The sequence below is a fragment of the Sciurus vulgaris genome, assembly GCF_902686455.1.
Source record: "Sciurus vulgaris genome assembly, chromosome: 4".
Lineage (NCBI taxonomy): Eukaryota > Metazoa > Chordata > Mammalia > Rodentia > Sciuridae > Sciurus > Sciurus vulgaris.
Window position 1 is genome coordinate 65,763,221 of NC_136464.1, and position 15,291 is coordinate 65,778,511.

General features: G+C 34.6%; 1 long non-coding RNA gene across 2 annotated transcripts in view; it reads left to right on the forward strand.

Moving 5' to 3' along the window:
• The window catches only part of LOC306659102, a 72,211-nt gene extending 57,879 nt beyond the window's left edge, over nt 1-14,332 (forward strand). The window contains exons 2-5 of one of the 2 annotated variants that reach the window (XR_013763207.1): nt 9,147-9,204; nt 10,624-10,738; nt 11,599-11,674; nt 13,801-14,332. This is a non-coding gene — a long non-coding RNA (uncharacterized lncRNA). The remainder of the gene's footprint in view (nt 1-9,146; nt 9,205-10,623; nt 10,739-11,598; nt 11,675-13,800) is intronic. The other variant, XR_013763208.1, reaches the window with a different exon arrangement.
• The last annotated feature ends 959 nt before the right edge of the window (nt 14,333-15,291 follow it).

Consider the following 15,291-nt stretch of genomic DNA (forward strand, 5'->3'; position numbering starts at 1 on the left):
ATCTTCAGTGCTCCCAGATCAACTCAATAGGAGAAATACTGAGTCAACCGCAGCCCCATCTACATAAATCTTTATAGATGTCATAATACAGCCATTGACCTGTCAAATTAAACATCTAAGTAAATCCAAAATCCATTTCAAAGACATTAGTTGAAGCTTTCATAGAAAGTTTATGTTGAAGAAAAGTGGAAATCCACTTGAGATTTAGTATACTGTAATAAGTGTGCTTGCAACTGCATAGATTGAAATAGGAAGAGTAAAAATGAAAGAAAGCAGAGAACCCTAAAACATTCCCAGGCAAGGTTTCCTGACTGCTGACAGTGGGAGGTAAAGAACTCCTAGTCAAACAACTTTGTGTTGTTCAACAAAATAGCTCTCCACTCTGTGAAGAGCAAAATAACAGCCTCTTTCTATTGTGATGTAATCGAGCCAGCAAAGAGGTAAATGTTGGCACTGGTTTTCTTCTCAGGGTCAACTGAACAAATTTGGCATTCTCAAAAGTGAAGGGAAGTTAAGTTACTGAACTGAACAAACTTCTCCACAATCTATGTTGATTTAACATTTGGAAATTCTTATTATATTTTGCCATTTCATCCATTTATTACCATTATATTAATTTTACAGGAGGTTGTCATGTTCTATTTTCACCCAATAAATCACAAAGAAATGATTAAATATCTTATATTTAGCAATTAACAAAGGACTTTAATCTTTTCCAAAATCATTCAGAAACTGCCAGTGTGGGATAATGATGACATACACTTGACTGCTTTCAAATAGGAAACTTTCTGAAAGAAAAGAGAAAGACAGAAAAGACCTTTTAAATTAAAATGAGAACTGGATTTCTGAGGGTATATGAACGTTAATTTTAAAAGGCCTTGATTTCTTTATCAGTGGCATTATTGGAAGCACTGATCTGTATTAAAAAGAAAAAGAGAAAAATAACATACAATCTGGGTGGCTTGGAATTAAGAGATCAGTTTGATAGCCGAAGCACGCTGTGTTCATTTACTTAGTCTGTTAGCTAGCTAGATAAAACTAAATACCGTGAGTCATTTAGCACTCTCAACTCCTCAGACCACCATATATATATATAAATGTATTCTCACATTAGATGAATATTTCCCATCGTGCCCATGTGCTTGGCATTGTACAGGTGATGCAAACAGTTGTGCTCATTTCCTAGAGAAAATTCAACCTTGGAAGCTGGGGGCTGTTTTACAGTGTTTCTCCCAAAATCCAGGAAATTGCACATTTTCCTCAATTGTTGGGGTCCCATCAAGCACTATGTTCAGTGTCATCAGGTCAGCAGTTGAATTATTCAACACTGAATTTGGCTCGAAATATTTTGAGTTTCAAATCTCAGGTATATAATTTACTAGCTATTTGACCATGGGCAAGTTGCTTAACCTCTGTTTTTTCTTATTTTTAATTGAGAAGTAATAATCGTGTATATAATTGAGTTTTGATATTTACATTGTATAATAATTAAATCAAGTTACTTAACATATTCATCATCTCACATATTTATTTATTTAAAATCTATTCTTTTAGCAATTTTGAAATATACTTTATTATTAACAATAGTCACAATGCTGTTCAATAGATCTCTAAAACTTATTCCTCCTAACTGAAAATTTGTTCCCTTCAAACAGCCTCTGGTACTAAGGATTCTGCTTTCTACTGTTATGAGTTCTATGAAGTATTTATCTTTCTGTACCTGACTTTCTTCTCTTATCAATGCAAAATATCTTAACAGCTATATAGTTCAGTTTTATCTTTATAATGGGGCCAGGAAACTTGTTTTATAGGAAACATAGATTTGGACAACTGAGTTATATATAAATCATATATATGTATATATGATTTGTGTCTATATCTGCATCTGAAATATATATATATATATGAAACAGATTTGGGCAACTGAGTTATATGTAACTCATATATATATACACACACACATATATACATATACATATATATGTATATATATGATTTGTGCCTACATCTGTATCTGATATATATGTCTTTATCACATATATGCATATATTGACATATCTATCATCTCTCATATCTATTAATTTATCCATAATATGTTATCATTAAAACATATTAATACTAAACGATGTCAATGTTTAGGTAGATACATACATATACTAATATGTAGAGATTGAGGGCATTTTTTAATGTTCTTGGCATAAGTGAAATTCAATAACAAATACCTATTAGTAGTAGTAACAGTGATAGTCTGAGACGTTAACAGTTTGAATTTTGAAATCAAGCTGACTTGACCTTGAATCCTGACTTAAGAATCAAAAAGGTTTTAACCATGGACAAAGTAATTGAACCTTTTCTACATTAATTTTCTCACTACAAAATGGAGAACATAATCCCTGCCAATTAGAATTTTGCATATATTCAATTAAATTAAATCATATACATATATGTATAAAGTGTTTTGCATAAATTCATCACCTAACAATTTAAAAATTAGCTACAGATTCTGGATTAGAAGGATACCCTACCATTTGCTTTATCTCTGTGAGTCTCAGCTATGTAGGGGATGATTTGTTAAATGGTCCTTTAATTGATAGATCATATGTCATGGATCCAACATGAAACACCATTACTCCTACTCTCAATTATATTTTTTTCTACTTATCAGATTGGCAGTTTAAGTTTTCAGCCTGCTTCTGTATTTTGATAGATGTGGGGTAGTCTTGGATTTGAAGGCAGACAATAAATGGCACAGTTAGATTTGGGTTATGTCAGGCTCCCCTGACGCTGTTAAGACTAACTTCTTAAGAAAATCATGAAAGAGAGCGAGAAACGAAATGAGAGTAATGATTTGAAATCCAGATAAACTATCAGTGTGATGTTGGACAAATTACTTAGCTCTCTGGACCAGTTTTCTCATCTACAAAGTGGAGAAAATTGAAACTAGGTTCCTTTCATACTCTGAAATCCTGTCCTCTTGAAGGTCCTTTATACTCACTGCCTTCATTTTCCAAGTTACAACCCCCTAAACTAGGTCTCTAATCCTTGTTAAATTACTTTTGGGTATGGTGTGAGGTAGAGTCGAAAGTTAATCTTTTCTTCCATATGCTTATCCAGTTATTCCAGTCCATTCATTAAAAGGAGTTTCTTCATTGAATTTTCTTGGTGTTCTCTCCAAAAATCAATGACTGTTTATTCCGGACTTTATTGTGCTCTGTTGATGTATGTATCTGCCCATAGGTCAGTGCTACCCTATTGTGAACATAGTAGCCTTCAGAGTAAGTCTTAAAGTCAGGCACCAAGTATTTACCCAACTGCCTTTTGCTTTGACTGTTCTGTGTTGTATGAATTTTTACATATATTTTTTAAATCAACTTACCAATTTCTTTCCAAAAATGTGTTGGAATTTAGATTTGAACTCCTTTGAATCTATAGATTAAAGAAAAGCAACATTTTAAAAACAGGTCAATTTCTGATTCAAGACATGTTGTAGTATCTCTTCATTTATTTAGGTCTCATTTCTTTCAGCAGTGCTTTATTGATTTTGGTAGAGAGATCTTACATATCTTTTGTAACTATTTCTAAAAATTTTATTTTTTCAATGCTATTGTAAAAGGGTTATTTTTTAACTTTATTTTTCAATGGTTTGCTATTAACATATAGAAATTATTTGATTGTATATTTGCCTTGAATCTGGAGATTTACAAAATTAATTTATTAGTTTTTGGTTTTCTTGAAAATTCTTTCATTTATTTATTTACTAATTTATTTTTTTGTTGTTTGGGTATTGGGAATTCAACCAAGGGGTGTTTTATCCCTGAGCTATAGCCCTAGTCCCATTTATTTATTTATTTTTATTTTTGAGATACACTCTGGCCAAGTTACTGAGGGTCTCAAGGTATTAACGCTGGCCTCAAACTTGCAATCCTCTTGCCTCAGCCTCCTGGGTTGGATTTACAGGCATGTGCCTCAACTAGATTCTTTAATATTTTCTTTCTATATAATTATGCTACTAATAATTAAAGATAATTTTACTTCTTCCTTTCCAGTCTTTATTACTTTACTTTTTTTTTTTTTTTAACTTACCTCATTGTACTGGAATTCCAGTAAAAAATTGAGTAGAAATGGTAAGAGAAGATATCATTGTCTCATTCCTGGTTCTTGGAAGGAAGCATTCAGTGTTTCAATATTTACTGCATTGTTGTCTTATTTTGTTGAGACCTTTTTATCAGATTCAGAAAATTCCTTTATATTCATAGATGAAATAGTTTTTTCATAAGTGAACATTGAATTTCGACAAATCCTTTCCCTGTATCTATCATATTGATATAGGATGGATGAGGCTGAATACCTGAGAAATTTTCAGAAAGTAGGTTTATATTTTGCTATAGTAGTCCAGAGGGGCTAATGCCTACAAATCTCTAGAATCGAGTGTGGAAATTTTTTTTTAGATTTATACTCAGTGGAACTGTTACACGGCAGTGGGTGGGTATAGTTGATTTTTGTCTCATATTTTTAGGCTAGACAGAGATTTTACATGTTTTGTCTGTAAACCTGGCAAGAAAGAGGAAGTTACAAATCACAGTGTTTTTTGCAGAAAATTTTGTTGACATTTGGTTGATACTCCTTGTAATACCATCTCATGACTTTGTTATTATTCAGTTAACATTGTGAATTACTTTTTAAAAAAAATTTTCTTAGTATTAGTTCAGGCCTAAATTCTTGGGTAAAGCTCATTTTGTCATGCTACATAACCCTTAGACATTTTTATATTCCATTTGCTAACATTTTGTCAAGGATTTTCATATCTATTTTTATAAGGGTTATTTTTTATTTTATTTTTACTTCTTGTAATATCTTTGTCAGGTTTTATTATTGAGGTTATTCTTGCCTTTAAAACTAAATAAGGAAGTGATGCTGTTCCAAAAGAGTTTGAGTAAGAATATTATTATTCTCTTAAATATTTCATACAGTTTTTTAACACTGAAATCATATGGGCCTGAAGTAGTCTTTTGAGAAGTTTGAAAACTTTATTTAATTTTAAAGTAAATACAAAGATAATCATGTTTTCTATTTCTTCTCCTGTAAGTGTTGATTATTTGGGGACTTGAAGATATTTGTACCTTTTATCTGAAGTTGGCAGAAAGTTGTAAATATTTTCTTCCTGTTATTTTTCTCGTGATTATTTCTTGACCCACGGCTATTGAGAAATGTGCCATTCAACATACAAATATTTGGGACTTTTGAGACACATAATTATTTTTATTTAGTAATTATAATTTAATTTTGTTGACATCAGAGAAGATACTTCGTGTTATGTCAATTTTTAAAATTTATTGTGACTTGTTCTATACTCCAGCATATGGTCTAATTTATTAACATTCCATATACACCAAACAATATGTTTAATCTGCAGTTGTTGAATGTTGTCCAAATAGTCCATATCCTTGTTGAGTTTTTTCTTGTTATATAATTTACTGAGAGGTACTTTAATATCTCCAACTAGAGTTGTAGATTAATCTTTTTCCCTTCAAATGTGGTTGCTTTTGCTTAATGTTTTTAATTTCTATTAGATGCATAGACCTTTAAAATTAAGTCTTCCTATGAATCAGTTTATTCATTGTTAAGTATCTGTATCTCAGAAGATATTCCTTGTTTTTAAGCCTACATTGTCTAACATTACTATCGCCACCCCAGCTTTCTGTTGTGTGGCATATCTTTTTGCATCCTTTTTACTTACAAACTCTCAGCCTATTTGGACTTAACAAACATGTCTTGTCAATAACATATAATTGACTTTTGCATTTTTCACCCAGTTTGATCATTTGGCATTTATGTTTAATGTGCAGTTGGATTAAAGTCTACCATTTGCCCTTTGGTTTCTATTTGTCTCAATTTTTTATTGTGAATCTTCTTTCGTTGTGTTTCCTTCCTTCTTACTGGTTAATAGAACAGATTTTAGTATTACCTTTTAATTTCTTTATTATCTTTTAGCTCACCTCTTATTTGGGCGTTTACAAGATTGTAAAATATATCTGTGATTTATCTTAGTATACTTATAGTAAATATTATACATTTTGCATAAAATATAGCCATCTTACAATAACGTTATGTATCATATACATGTGTTATAAACCCCACAATGCAATATTAAGTTTTAAACCATCAGTTGTCTTTCAAAAAATTAGAAAAAAAGTATACTTTTTACTTGCATGTTTGCCATATTTGGTGTTCTTACTCCTTCCAACAGATCCAAGTTTATCTGCAGTCATGTCCTTTCAGCAAATAGGGGACGTATGTTACAAGTTATAGAAACTTCAACATTTCTTTATAATGCATTTTTGCTAGCAAAGGGTTATCATTAACATTTATCTGAAAATTTTAATCAACCAATCAACATACCAAATCAGTTTACCCATTTACCAATTTTGAAAAAATAATTTATATATTCTCCCTGAAGCATAGATATTTATTCCTCACAAAATTTGCATGATCTATATTACTTCCATTTCTCAACTCTCTTGCCACTGGGCAAGTCATAGGTCTTAAGTTACTTCTGGGAAAAGCATCTTCCTGCTGTTTTGATATCTCCATTAGGTCTCTGACCCTGCAATCACAAAAGCCACATATTTTAAACATTTTAGTTACACAATTGTAAGGATCAGCCTGGATCTGTTATTGACTCTCTGAAGCCAAGTCCTGTGATCTTCCCTGGACTACAGACTGAGCATGATTTAAATTTTGTCTTATTAATATTTTAGTCTACATTTTCATTGCTGTGACTAAAAGACCCTACAAGAACAATTTTAGAGAAGGAAGAGTTTTTGGGGGGCTCACAGCTTCAGAGGCCTCACTGTCCATTCCTTTGGACTTGATATGACACAGAACATCATGGCAGAATAGTGTTGGGGAATCGGCTCACATGAAGATCAAGAAGTACAGAGAGACTCCACTTGCCAGATACAAAATATACACCCCAAAGGCACACCCCCAATGACCCACCTCCTCTAGCCATACCCTACCTGCCCTCAGTTACCACTTAATTAATCCCATCATGGGATTAATTCACTGATTGAATTAAGGCTTTTATAACCCAATCGTTTCTCCTCTAATTGTTTAGTACATGAGTTTTGAGGGTCAACTCAGAGCCAAACCATGACAATCTATAGAGTTTGAGAATAATTTATTACCTGGCATGACTTGATCTGACTGATGTATGTGCTTATCTGAAATTATAAACTAAACTCTTGTAAGACTAAACTCTTATAACTTTGTAATTTTCATTCTATCCTATTGAACTGTCTATCCTTTCTGATATCGACATCAAATTCTTTTGATTTTTATGTTTATAACACAATATCATGGTTTTGGGTTTTTTTTTTTTTATGTTGTTGTGTTTTGTGTGAGAGCTCTTTTTTACAAAAAATACCTGGGTTTTCTCAAATACATCATCCTTATAATTCACCTTTTTTTGAACCTGAATCATCTTCCCAAAAAGAGTCCAATGGGGTTTAACCTATGTATTTAATTCAGTCTTCTTTTCCAAGACCATATTGGATAATTCCATTTGTTTACCTTATTTATATCCCACAGTAAAATTTTATAGTTTTTTTTAGTATAGATTCCTCACACTTCATGTAAGTTTATTCCTTAGTATTCTATATGATATGTTTCACTATAGTATGTTCCACTGGTTATTTAATGTAAGTCTTATTGACTAGAACCTGTGTAAGGCCCTAACAACAACAAAGGAATCTACTTCAAGGATAATCCACCACCCTGCATCATTCATATGCCATTCATAGGATTATGCATTCTGCATGAGACACTTGATTAGGATAATTATTGAAAGTACTTTTTTGTTTTGTTGTTTATAAATTTAAAGTGAACGTATGATCTTCTGGTTCATTCCTCTCACTTTCATGTCAAAACATAAAGGCTGTTTCAGAGAAAATACTTCCATTACCAGGCCATGCTGATTTCGATTTAACATATTTACTGAGTACTTGTCATGTGTTTAACTTCCAGATTCTAGGGAACCCAGAGCATGTTCCAATCATAATCTTAGACAGTCACATAGTGAATGTTTGGTGGAGTCGATTGGTTTATTTTTTAAATAACATGTCATTGCTAGAGGTCACTGCTCATCAGATATATAGAAAAAATAAATATAACCTCAAATTATTTGAGTGCACTTTTGAATCATTTCATAATTACCTTTGTGAATTTCAGAGGAAAAACAATCTGCCTTTGCAACTGGAAAAATATAAGTCTGGCCACTTGGAGATCCTGAAGAATATAGGTAGAAGGGTATCCTTTGCTCCTTGGGCTTCCTAAAGCATTTTCCATCTTACAATAAACTACAATTCTCTGGCCCCAGGAGCCCAGTTTTCTAAGTTTGTTTTTAAACATGGCAGGGGTTTGCAGACAGCTGCCACTGGAAACATCTATGGCTTTATCCCCTCCAGTGAACAGCTGAGTACATTAAGACATAACAGCACTTTCCCAAGGATTGCATCCAAGCCAAAAGAGATTAGGACAAGACTCAACTCATGAATACAAGAGAAGGTACATGTTAAAAATAGAAATTTATTTGCAAGAGGCTAAATTAAGATCTGTGGATAAACAAGTCAATGTGGGTTTAGAAGAAAAACTCAAATATGCCAGGGGAACTTTCTGACCTTCTTATTTATTATTTAGTCAAGACTAAGCTATACACATTTTGTATAGCTCAAGTCTCAACTCTGCCATTTGTGAACTGTGTAATCCTTGGATTTTATTCAACCCCTCTGAACTTTTTATTTCCACATTTGTAAAGCACAGATAACATAATGCCTACTTTAAATGGTTTCTCTAAGTCATATATGATTCTCATAAACACTTGCCATATGCCTGTGCACAGTTATCCTTAAATAAGTATTATAGACCAAAGGAAGGTAGCTGAATGTCAACAGACAAGAGGTCTGAATCAGGTGAGCTGTAATTACGCTTGTATGTTTGTGAGTCAATACCTTAAACTGTAGTTTTTTACAGTATCCCAATAGAGAGCTTCCTTAGGCAATGTCACTCAATTTAATCCAACTTCATTTAAGGCAGTATGTGAGGCATTTAGGTTACAAGAATGAAGAAGGTGCAGTTTCATCTTTTAGAGAGCACTGCATCCAAGAGGAGAGAAAGGAGAATCACTCAGGAATACAAGGAACAGTGGTAAGTACAACATGACCATCAGTTCTTGAATCTCAGCAAAGAAGTGATTGTTTTATCTGACATGAGGAGAGAAAGGTTCAAAAAGAGGGGGAACTTATTCATACTGAGTCTTGAAGAATCCATGGGACTGAAGAGATGGTAGTGACTGGAGACAATATGTCTGAAGGAATGAACAGAAGGAAAAAGGGCAGAAACAAGAAATGAAAGAGATGCAACATGTTGACATATTCATTTGTGTGAAAAGCATTAGGTGTTTCGTGATCAGGAAAATGACTGAATTTGGCTGGAATCCTAAACATGGGTGGGGACATCAGGATTCCATCCTTGCACAGTCAGGGTGGGACCCAAGTGTGGAGGACTATGGATAGAGAGCATGCTGTGGTTCCACACAAGGGGGAGTTGAGGATCCTGGTAAATGAGTATGACTAGGTCTCTGTTTTAAAAATAATTTCCCTTTAGTTTGAAGGTTTTTAAAGGAATCCTGGTGAAAGATATGAAGACCTAGGTTTGAGGGTAACAGAACTCTCTGGAAGAAAGTTGACTGAATCAATCAAGGGTTGGGCAGGGGCACAAGACAAAATAAATGAAGCCCCTTATCTCCATCAATACAAAAGTAACAAATCATTCTCAATTTATAGATCATGAGAAAAAGGATGATGCTAAGGGTCAAATGGCTGTAAGCGTTTTTAGGTGCTCATGAGACAACCTGAAGAAGACCTGAGATGAATGAAACCACCAAGCTGAGTAAGAAGGAGAATGAGACAGAAGCTTGGAGATTGCCTATGTCTAAAGAGTGGGAGAAAAGAGAAATCAGTGGAGAATAAGCAGTCAGAGGCATCAGAATGCAGCCCAAAGAGTACAGACAGGGTCACCTGAGTAGGAGGAAATTTAAAAGAGAAAATTAAAAGTGATATCATAGCTTCAGAGAGGTTGAGGATGAAAACTGGAAGAGTAAACATTAAATTTAATGATTAGGAGATCATAGATGAACTTGAAAAATGCAGTTTTCATGGAGAGGTGAGGTCAAAAGGCAGAGGTCACAGAGCCTGTAGATGAATGTGAAATTTGCAAGTGGCGCTTGGGAAGGAATTGGTTTTGTGAAATTCAGTAGTATTCCTCAAATAGCATTCTAAGACAGACCCATGGCCAATTTTACCTGAAACAATGAATGCTTTAAACCATTTATACACTTTTTGTTTAAAGTGTCTTGAACAAAAGTATTTTAATTCTTATTACCTAATTTGCTAATTCACATTACCTAATTACTCCACGGGGTCAAAAATTCAAGTATAGTTTTCTTCATTTATAAAATTTAAAAAAAAAAATTGTTTTTAAAGATATGAGATGCTAAGCAACTTACTCCAGGCCATACAGCTAATAAGCAACAGAGTCAGGATGTCACCCTTTTCTCCCTTTTAGTCCAGCACTATCTCCATTGTTCTAAACCAAATACACAGGGATCTGCTGCCAATGTGTTTCACATGGTATATCAGAAGCAAGAAATATCTCTCTATTTCCAGCACTATGAAGAGAGGTAAGTTAACTCAGCTTTGAATTTCTCAGCCAGGAGCTTCTGTAGACTGAGGAAGGGCTTTGAGGTTATCCCATCTCATCTTTTGCCTGGGAGTAGTTAAGCATTGCTATCACGTGCTCAGTGTCTTCATTTGCCTGTTGGTTTTACTATTATTGAACTTCCAAAAAGTCAGTAATAAATCCAACTTTCTGACTCCATCAAAACCCATGTATTTTGGAATAGTCAATATTGGGATCCTTTTTCTTTTCCTCAAGGTCTGCTAGATTCTAGAGACCTACATTTTAGTGGTGACAGCAAAAGTTCCAGGTATTCAGAATCAGGTGGAGTGTGATGGCAGTGGAGCTTATTAAGATGCTGTCCTTCAGAAAGGAGACTATTTGACTTTTCCCCCAATTAAAAACATACTTTCTCAGTTTCCACCCCTGGCCTCTATTCTTTCTTTTACAGACTGCATTTTAATTCATTGTACACAAATAGGATACATCATTTCATTTCTATGGTTGTACATGAAGTAGATTCACACCATTCATGTAATCATACAGGTACATAGGGTAATGATGTCTGTCTCATTCTACCATTTTTCATACCCACCTCTCATTTCCCTCTACATAATCTAAAGTTCCTCCATTCTTCTCTCACCCCCATTCCCCACTCCCATTACATATCATCATCCCTAGCCTCTATTCTTTATTTTCAAACCATTAGCCATGATTACTAGCATGATGATATAATATTTAAAATATAGTCCGGTGGTCCAGATGTCCATGAGTATTATAGCACTGTCCTTTTGGGTCATTTCTGAGGACAAGAGCTTTCTTTAAACAAGGGTGTCATTCACTAAAATCTTCTGTTAATTCCAGAGTCTCAATACTGAAATGGTGTTAACAGTATCTAGACATCCTGAGGTTGGTCTTTCATGCTTCAGGTGACCATTACGTAAAAACTGATCATGAGTTGTTTTTTCAGTATGAATCTTGCTACAATTCAGATATTTGTGTTTTCATTGTCTTTTGTTTGTTGGTTGGTTGGTTCACAATATTTTATATTAAGCATAACACTGCAAGCTTTGTAAGTCTCTATACAGCTCGTTTGATCTAATTCCTTCTAATTTCAAAGGATATATTCCTTTCTTTTTTATTTTATTTTATTTTTGTATTTCTTACAGACTGCATTTTGATTCATTGTACACAAATGGGGCACATCTTTTTGTTTCTATGTTTGTGCACTATGTCAATTCATACCATTCGTGTAATCATACATGTACATAGGGTAATGATGTCTGTGTCATTCCACCATTTTCCATAACCCCTCCCTCTCATTTCCCTCTACATAATCTAAAGTTCCTCCATGCTTCTCCCCCCCCCACCCCCCCCCCACCCCCATTATATATCATCATCCATTTACAGTCAAAATAGGAGGATTTTCAGTGGTAGTAGTAAGAGACTTAGTAGATGTCGGGGCTCCTTTGCATCCCAGCTCATCAGCGGCCAACTTTCTTACAACTCTGGGTCCCTTTTGTCTATTTACTATCTCCTCTGCTAATTTTCCTGCGTGATACTTGTTATGGATATGTGGTGTCCCAGAAAAATTCATGTGTGAAATAATGCAAGAAGTTTTATAAGTGAAATGATATGATTATGAGAGCTGTCACTTAATCAGTGATATGGATTAACTGGGTGGTAACTATAGGCAGGTAGAATGTTGCTGGAGGAGACAGGGCTGACCTTTGGGGTTTATATTTTGTCTCTGGTGAGTGGAGATTTGTCTGCTTTTGGTCACCATGGCCTGAACTGCTTTCCTCTGCCATGCCTTATACAAAAATCCTTGCCCTTCCACCATGATGTTCTGCCTCACATAGGGCCCAAAGCTATGGAGTGGATTGACCATGAACTGAACCTCTGAAACAGTGAGCCAAAATAACCTTTTCCTTCTCTGTGCTATTCTTGTCTGGTCTTTTGTTCACAGAGATGAGAAGCTAAGAGTACTGTTTCTACAATCTCTTTAAAATGTAATACTTTATATTATAATCCAAGAAATATATTTTATTAACTAACAAATAAAATTTTAAATTTTTGTTTGGTCCTTTATAAGAGCACACATGGAAATTACCCCAAGGTAGACATCTTAGAAGTCACACTTGATTAAACATTGTAGTCACCTGACATAAACTGAGCCAATTAGATTCCTTCTCATGAGATCTAAAGCTTTGCTTTATCACACACTCCCCATCATGAGGTACTTCCTTAACACAGATCCAATGCAACCAAGTCAAGCAACTATGGAAGGAAATCTCTGAGATCATGAGTCAAAATAATCATTCTTCAATTAAGTTGCTTTTTTCAGGTATTTTGTCACTGTGATGGGAAACTGACTAACAGGTCCTTACACCTGAGAGCATTTAGTGCCTCATATATATTGCTTTGAAATGTTCAGTCCTGTTAGCCTTGCAGATATTTGTGTATATTTCCCACTTATCACCTGTTCCCTGTCAGAGTGGTCAAAGCTGAATCTCGATTCTGGGTAGGGGATTTACTGAGGAAGAGAACAAGGATAGAAGGCCATGAATAGGGACCCATATCCTATTTCTGCCACTAGGACATGTTCTCTAAGTGCCCAAAATCCTTGCTTCCTCCTCTCCGAAGCAGGAAGGAAGAATTCTGTGGAATTGCTGTGAATCTTAGGTTGAATGAAAGAAAAGTGTAAAACAAATGTAATGATGTCATGGGAAGAAACAGAGCAATATGTTTCCTGCCAGGGTGACCCCTAAAGACACCCGTTTTAAATTCAAAAGAATTCCCCTTTAGTGAACCTCCAAAAATTGATAAGCTCCTAAAGAGAACAATGGTACCTATTGTTCTCTAATTGAGCTGGATATGTCTATTGCACATCTAGTCCAAGATAGTGTGAGCATTCATAGGGAAGAATCCATGTCAGGTGAATGTCCTAAATACTATGCAAAGTATTTAACTCTTACCATCTCTCCATTTAACTCTTACCATCTCTCCATTTAACTCTTACCATCTCTCCATTTAACTCTTACCATCTCTCTCTCTTCCTTCCAGACTCTTCTGTGAAGTCTCCTTTTTCAATGGAGCCCTAAAAGATGTAATAGAGTGTAAGCATCCTCTCTTTCCCTTGATTCCATGAAGAAATCTCAAATCCAAGCTCAAACCAGTGAAAGAAAGTCACTCAACAACAAAAACTGTGTATCCTTGATTTTTTAATTTTTTTATACATGTAAGTCTTCAAGGACATGGACTTCCTTTCAAATCTATTTAATTATTGTCTTTCTTGTGTTATAAATGCATAAAATACAGTTGAATAATTTTTTAAATAAGAAAACTGTATCAAAAGAAAACATAAGGATGGGAAAACAAAAGGAAGTTGGGGTAAGGATGTAAAAATGTACAGCATAAATTTTCCAAGATGGACCATGAATTTGGTTTTACACCTGCAAGTGGGAACAAGAAAAAGAGATTGGTTGTGAAATTTATAGGATGCATAAGATAAAAAACTAAACACTCTGGTTAGACATAGCTGTTCTTGGTACTGGGAATAGGGACAGATTTGCCCATGAGTCCTTGTGAAGGAAGATTGTCATAACCGTCCAACAACACTCTCAGAAGCAATATTTCCCAGAGGACAAAAATGACAACTAAAGATGTTAAGTTGGAAGTGACAAAATAAACTTTGTTCATTGGGAAGATAATTTTGATTTCAAAGTAGAGGATGGGTTGTGCTGGTTGATGTTTTAACCATCAGTTCCTGGAAGGAAGTAGGGACCTTGACTTGTATCACTGCCAGTCACTATGGTTTAAGTAGCTCTCTTATGGCCAATTTCAAGCTACCAAAGTGATGTCATAAGTCTGTGTAATAATATATTATATAATGATAGTCATAGGTCTATATAATTTAGTTCTTAATAACTGTGGAACAGCAGCTTACAAAAATTCCTGAATATTTACCAACTGAATCTCGCAGACAGATAGAAAAATAACTCCAACACACCATGCCTTCTCAAAAGCATTACAAAATCTGTCTCTAGCTGTCTCTCTCGGTTTATTTCTTGCCACTGGCTCTCTCATATCTTCTTCTTCAGATGTTCTGAAGTGTCACAAACAAACTCAACTTACTCTTGTTTCAGAGCTTTGCATGCATTCTGCCTTTTGGAAGACCTGATATGACTCTTCCTTGTCCTGAAAATTCCACTTACATTCCTCCCTGCCAAGAAATCTTCTCTGGCCCTATAAAGTGGTGTGGTGGTTGAATAACAAAGAATTAAGTTTTCTAAAACTTGACCTTTGTTTTTGGCTCCTGGAGGTTATTTCTCAACCCTTGGAAAGTCCCACCTGATAAGAATGCTTTTGTTTACAGGAGCCGCACCTGATAGTGTAAATTAACAATGTGATTTATGGTGGAGACATCAGGCCAGGGGTTATCAGCTTGACCTGCCTTGGGGATAAAAATAAAGATCTTCCCCATGAGTGGTCAACCATATATAACTGAACCCTAATAAAATCTCTGGATATCAAGGCTCAGGTGCACTTTTCTCA